Source organism: Schistocerca serialis, chromosome 1, assembly GCF_023864345.2.
Source record: "Schistocerca serialis cubense isolate TAMUIC-IGC-003099 chromosome 1, iqSchSeri2.2, whole genome shotgun sequence".
NCBI lineage: Eukaryota > Metazoa > Arthropoda > Insecta > Orthoptera > Acrididae > Schistocerca > Schistocerca serialis.
The window spans coordinates 757150942-757157996 of record NC_064638.1 but is presented as its reverse complement, the minus strand read 5'-3'; positions in this window follow the sequence as shown (position 1 = coordinate 757157996).

The following is a 7055-nucleotide window of genomic DNA, read 5'->3' as shown; positions in this document are numbered from 1 at the left end:
TCTTTGGACCGGATGCTACCAGCTCAGGATGGACGTATAACTATGGAACATCTTTTTCAATGAGTGCATGAGTACTGTAATGAACATAAGTAATACTTAATAGTTACTGGATTATCAGCCATCGCCACCTGTATTTTTATCTTTGTCGTAGGATTAGTGTACTACCAGCTCAAGTGGAAGGTAGCCCAAATCCTGCCACTTCCAATTTTTAACCTAAGGGTCCAGACAAAATCACTGAATAGTTGTGAGGTACTGGAACAGAACACTGAGTAATGTTTATGAACAAAGATTAGACTCAGAATAGAAGTGAATGAACAGAGTGTAAATAGTGAATCAATCGCATTTTGTGGTGTTTGTGATGGGAACTGTAGTTGTTTTGTATTGTTGGTTGAATTCAGGGTCGAATTCTTTCCATACCAGGGAGGAATTGTAGAGGACAAGGGGTTATGTTTCGGAAATATGGTTAAAAATTGTGATTTAGTGTGTTTCTGAGCGCAATACGCCAGCCTCACGGTAGACGGTGGACGAAGGCTGGCAGGCGCGTTATGCAGGTGACACAGTTTTGCAATGAGCGACGGTATGTGGTACGTGCTCGGCAGCTATCAACAGCCAGAACGCAGCATTAGCAGAATTACGCAGGTGCGGGCCCTGTGTGGCGCGGTTGCGTTAGCCAACTCATTGAGAACATTCTAATAAATCTGGCGCCGTGTAACCGGCGGAAGCAGCACCGGTCTGCACCATTTAAAGACATCAGATGTGGGCATCGGCATCGGTTTGACAGATTGGGCGTTCAGCTGCTGTTACGTCGTCGTCATCAGTGGCGCTGTCCCCGAGGACCGGGCAGCGGAGGGTGTTGCCCGCTGCTGCACCGGCAACTCCTGGGGTCGTCACGAGCCACAGCGTCTGCAGGAGGCGAGCTAGGCCAGGCTTCGTGCTCTTAACCTCCTACCACCTGTGCAACCTATGACCGAGTACAGTGTTGCGTTCCCCGAGCTGTGCGCATCAGCACGTCTCCACCATGACACGAGTGGTGGGGCTGAGCTACCGGAAAATGTATTGGAAAAACCAAAAATAAGGAGGAAGATTGCTAAAAACAGCCACCTTCTTCTACTCAGCCACATCCTACAACCCTGACCACGTCATCCGCTCTGGTCAATTTATTTCAGAACTAAATTTTAATAATGTACGAGATGAATTTCAGTTTGACATATTTGTCGAAAGAAGTAATAATCCAAGAGAGAAATAAATTGAGTGTAGTATTTGCAAAGAATATTTTAATCCATCATTAATTATAGAGTGCTTGAGAAGTCAGAATCACACTAAACATATTAGTTTTCTAAAGAGCTTTTATGGAGAACAATACGAAAAGTACTTTGATAGCTATGAGGAAACAGATATATTGGTATGGGAGAAAACAGAAAACTCGGATTCTCTCTTTCTATGACCGTAAAAGAAATAATGGTTTCTAATTTGCCAATTAAAAATTACTTTAAAACCTATTCTTTATTTTTAAAAGTTTATCACACTATAACCAAAAAGTTAGACAATGTGGAACGCAACAAAATGCAACTAACTAATTTATTCTATTTGTATAAAGAATGTGGTATGAATTTTTATTTACATTACAAGATATAGATTAAAAAATTTAACAAGATTAAAATTTATTATATACTGAAATGAAAATTCTTTCTTAACCTGTTTGTTGACCAGATCTTTTGTATGAACATCTCTTGTTATCTGATTGTACTCTAGCTGTACCTTTTCTTTAACTTCATCTTGTGATGCATCTCTTAGTCTTTTTGTCTTCAGCTAGATTTATTATTTTCTTACCTCGACCTTGGCCTCTAGGAATTGCTATCGTCTTAATATTAAATGATGTTTCTACTATATTAACACTCTATCGGATGTTAAGATATCCCTCATTTTATTGCACAAAACTTTAACTGATTCTCTAGTATTATTCGATGCATTATAACCTGTAGAAATGGGATAAAATATTTTTGGGTTATTGACTGTTATATTCAGCTTATCTCCTTTTCTGAAATTAGTCCTCTTTTTAGCTACATTTAACATGGAATTGAGTGCTTTCGTTACATAATCTGTTTTCTCACTAACAGTGTCGAGTTTAGCAATGTTAGCATCGTTAAAGACAATTTTATATATCAACAGACCAAGCTTTAAATTTTTCATTAAATCTAGATCTAATTTCTTTAATCTCAAATAAATGCTTTTCAGATGTATCAGCTTCCTTTTCTTGATCAAATATTTTACTACTAAATGGGTAAATATGAACTAACCTTACTATTTTTTCCTCTCTTGGTGGATGAGGCTTTTCAATAATATCATCATCAAATCTGCAGAAGTAATTTATATTCAGTACATCCTTTGGTCTTAATTTAGTTTTTGAAATACACCTGGATGAAATTTAAACTCTTGTAATACAATGGCATTAATTAACTCTGATTTGTTTAATCTACTGTGTCCTTCAATAGTAAGATTTTTAGCTTTAGCTTTGAGTTCACTTACTTTCAATTTTTCGAGAGTTCTTGTGGGAAGAGGCAAATTATTTGAAATAATTAAGTTGAGAAGGCCATCCTTTCTAAATGCACTACATCCACGTAAATTATTCCTTCTGCAATAATCGCGAAGTTGAGCAACAGTAAAATCTCTCAGAGAGGCTTCCATTTATTAAGGATTAAAAAACATTAGCTTCACAAACAATGACAGTTTTCATTTTTAATGTCTCTATTTATCTGTAAATGTCTTTTGAGGTCGTCTTTAACTTCTTCTTTTCCACACTTACATACTATTTTTCTTTTTTGTCTATATTCTAGCTGACAAGTCTTACATCTTCTTGTAAGCTTGTCCCTAGATGTATGATTTACGTAAAAACAGCCAAAATCTTTAATTTCTTGACAGCCAATAAATTTTTTGAATTGTTGTAACTCCTGTTGTTGTTGTTTGTAAAAATGAAGAAAATTTTTTCATATCCTTAAACAATGCCAAAGGATTCTTATAATTAGATATAAACTGTTCAAAACGTTCTTTTTTACTATTACATATATTTCTTGTAAGCATTTTGTAACATTCTTTATGCATGTATAAATGTTTATCCTTTGTATATTTATTTGAATGAAAGTTATCGATTGGCTTCTCTACTTCGCATTTTTTTACACTTTTTGTGCACTTCCATTTATTGAAACAAGTTTTTATTAGACTAATTAAAATTCTTCCTTAGTAAATGAATCTTCTTTCATGTTGCTGTCGGCTTGATAACTGTATAGATCAAGTATTTACACTCTTAATTTTCCTTCTATCACTAGTATTTCTACTGTGTGTTTTTTATTTCATTTATGAGTTTTTAATACAATACAGATTTCACGAAAAGGAAATTGTTATCTTTAACAACACACTTTTAAAGAAATTGCAGATGAATTTCCATGCACTAAATGATTAACAGATCACGATGGTGACTGCTGAAAAGGAAAAAAACTTAATTTATTAACGTGTTCCCATTCTATATAAATTGCGGTTGTCGCTAGTTCAGAGCTGAACATTCTCAAATTCATTCAAGAAAGGAAGTATGAATTAAGTTTAGGAAGTTGGTTCAAAGACATTTGGATTCCTTTGTTTAATAAAAAGGACGTTTTGATCACAAATGACATTTTGCGCTTCATTCACTATGGAATTGCAGGGTTCTTGAGCGAGAACCCTGGAAATATAAAATAAATTAAAAGACATTTAATTAATTCCTTGCAAAATTATGACCTCTCATACAAAGAAATCAAACATGATAATCCTCTTGCTGTAAAGGACGAATACATCCAAAATGAAATTAAATCGTTAGCTCCTCACAATTTAGTTCAAAAGATGTGGATTTGTTTGCCTGTACGAAACTTCAAGAAGCTTATCATGAGTATGCACCAAAGGTGCTAATGAAATTAAAGATTATTATATAACAATTGAGGAATTATTAGTTGACTATCTTAATTACACAACATGTGTCGAAAAAGAGAAATCTCAAAAAATTATTGAACAACATGCAATAGAATTAAAAGAAATGGAAAAAGAATGTCTACAATTAAAAGATGTAATATCTGATGTAGTGGAGATGAAGAAATAACAAATTATATACATTTCCACAACTAAGCAGTATGCTAAGAAAAATTACTTCAAAGTCGGTGGCATATTATCTGAAAATCATCTTTCAAAAAGATTATGAAGCTGTAATAGAGGAAGACCTAAAGAGAATAAAATATTTTATGTCAGAAAATATAAATATACTGGTTATAAATTAATAGAGCAAATGCTTAATATTTAGTTTGGTGTACACAGAGTAGACAGAAGAAAAGAAATATACAATGTACACTTCAACACTCTATCTTAGTTTGTTGAGAAATTATGTGACCATTTCAACAATATTGTTGATGAAGTAAATGAGGAGAGTAAAAATATTTATGATGAAATTTTAACTTTGCCTGCTGTAGAATTTTAATTTACTAATGTATTTTAATTCTATATAAATGGAGGCACTTATTGATCTATAGAATAAGCTCACTTATAACAAATAAAATATTTTAGTAACTATTGATGAAAATAATAATCCATGGTTAAAAGCAAAAGATGATGCTTTGATTTTAGAATACATTAATCCACACAAAGCTATCAGAGTAAATATTGATGTTGATGATCGAATTACATTAGAAAATTTGTTAGAATAAATGTTGCTATCGTATAGCACCCAAAAAATACAATATTTATCAATGAATCTGGTCCGTATTCTTTAATTTTATCTTCTAAAAAAGGAGAAGCAAAAAAACTTAGAAAATGGGGTACACATGAGGTTTTACCAGCAATTCACAAACATGGTGAATATAAGATTAGAAAAGAGATGATTGATGCTTGTAAATACCAAATAAAATATTTACATGAAATATGTCAATTGGATAATAAACAAATCGAAAATTTGAGGGAAACAGTTAATATGGCTTTTGATGTAATAAATAAAAGAAACAGAGAAATAGATACACTATTACCAAATGTTGTTCCTCAAACAAACAATGGAAATAGAAGACCAGTTGATTTAAGATCATATAATTTTAATTATGAATACTATTTCACCTGAGCACAAACAAATGTACAAAGGCAAATGAATATAATCAGAAATATGCACCAAAAAAGTGAACAAATTTTAAAAATTGATTATGTGCCAAATTCAATAAATTTATATCAAGAATGAAAGAAAATTTGAGAATTGCTTGCTATCGAAATTATTTCAATACTTTGGATAATAATGCGCAAGAAGAATTAATTGATGATATATTGAATCTTCTTCATAAAATTGAATTAATGTAAGTCAGTGCTGTTTTTTAAAGTATTCATAAACAATACAAATTTCATCTCCTTTGAGATTATACAATAATTCACACTTTCATCTGTTAATTGATTTATGAATGTAGAGGTTTTATCATCATCAGGATAACAAACAGATAGAAAGGATGAAAGTGTGAGTTTCCTCATTCATACTACTTGGTATATTTATATAGAAAATTTTTTTAATAGATTTGTTGTAACTTGTGGTCAACTGACTATTACTTTATCTTTATCTACCAAACTGTTGTGCGAATTATCAAAACTTAACCATTTAACATAAACTTGGTTACCTTTCTTTCTCAAAACTTTTTCAACTAAGTACACATCTGGATATTTCGTTTTCTGTCAGGTCGGCAATCCATCCTAGAGACGGTAGTGTATAGCCAGCGATTGCTGCACCAAGAAGACACAGCAGTGGCGCTGCCAGAGAAGTGCTATGCACTGGTGCTTCAGGAGAGCAGGCTGCTACAAGTCAGCTCGACTACCGAGAAGACCGCCTTCTACTTGTGTACTTCCCACAACATCATCTGCTTCTAGCGAGTCCACAGCGACCTGTCTTCAGTGAGCACTCTAGTGGGACACAAACTGTTTACTATTCAGCCTTTGCTACTGGAATAGTAGCTGAACTTCAGGATCAGCTGCCTGAGTTGATTTGTACAAAGTTGAGTATTTGCCAATAAATTTGTGTGTTTTTGTCACTACTCTTTATCAATGTTTCAGTGTCCTTCTCGTTCTCCTCTCATAGTGTTTCCCTCCACGCACTGTAAACAGTTGAGGGTGGCGATGAGTAAAATCTCCTTGTGTGGTTGTACGAAAAGTACGATACAACAGGTTCCTCCTTCTTCAAGGCCTCTACATTTTTCAGCAAGGCTGGATCTTCCCTTTGTTCAGCAGCAGTGTCATTTAATACAGCTATGACTGAGGTTTAATCCAATCTGTTGTCTTCCTGCAAAGGATTCCTTCAAAAGAAGTCAATGTCATTGTGTTTGCGACTGTTTTTGTTTAGTGTTATGACACTGTACTCCTGAAGTCTCAGTACCCATCTTACCAGTAGACCTGATGGATCCTTCAGTTTAGTCAGCCAGCATACATAATGGTGATCCATACAACAGTGAATGGTTTGCCAAATAAATCTGTCTGAACTTTTTAATGGCTCAGACAACTGTAAGGCACTCTTTCTTGGTTGTAGAACAGATCACCTCGGATTTGGACAGTGTACTGGAAGCACAAGTTATTACATATTTAGCACCTTCCAGAAGTTGCACTAGTACCTTAACTATAACGTAACTGCTAGTGCCGTTGTGAATGTCAATCTTGGAGCTCTCGTCATACAGTGCCTGAAAGGGAAACGTTTTAGTACCCTCTTAAGGCCAAGAAAAAAGTTTTCTTGTGCCTCATTCCAGCACAATTTGGCATTTCGCTGCAGTAGTTTTTCCAATCGATGTGCCTTGTCAAGCCTCTCTTTACATTCATATCCAATACTTAATTTTATAACAAGCCACACAAATTATTTCTTTGAATATATTTGTTATATTTTCTGCCAGTGAGAACAATGAGGGCATGCTGAAAAATAGTGCCTCTGAATTTTTTATATGTAAACCTTTAAAGCTTTTTAAATAAAGAAAACGTTATTAACATTCTACATCTTTGTTCTTCATCTTTACATATTTATTTCTCATCTT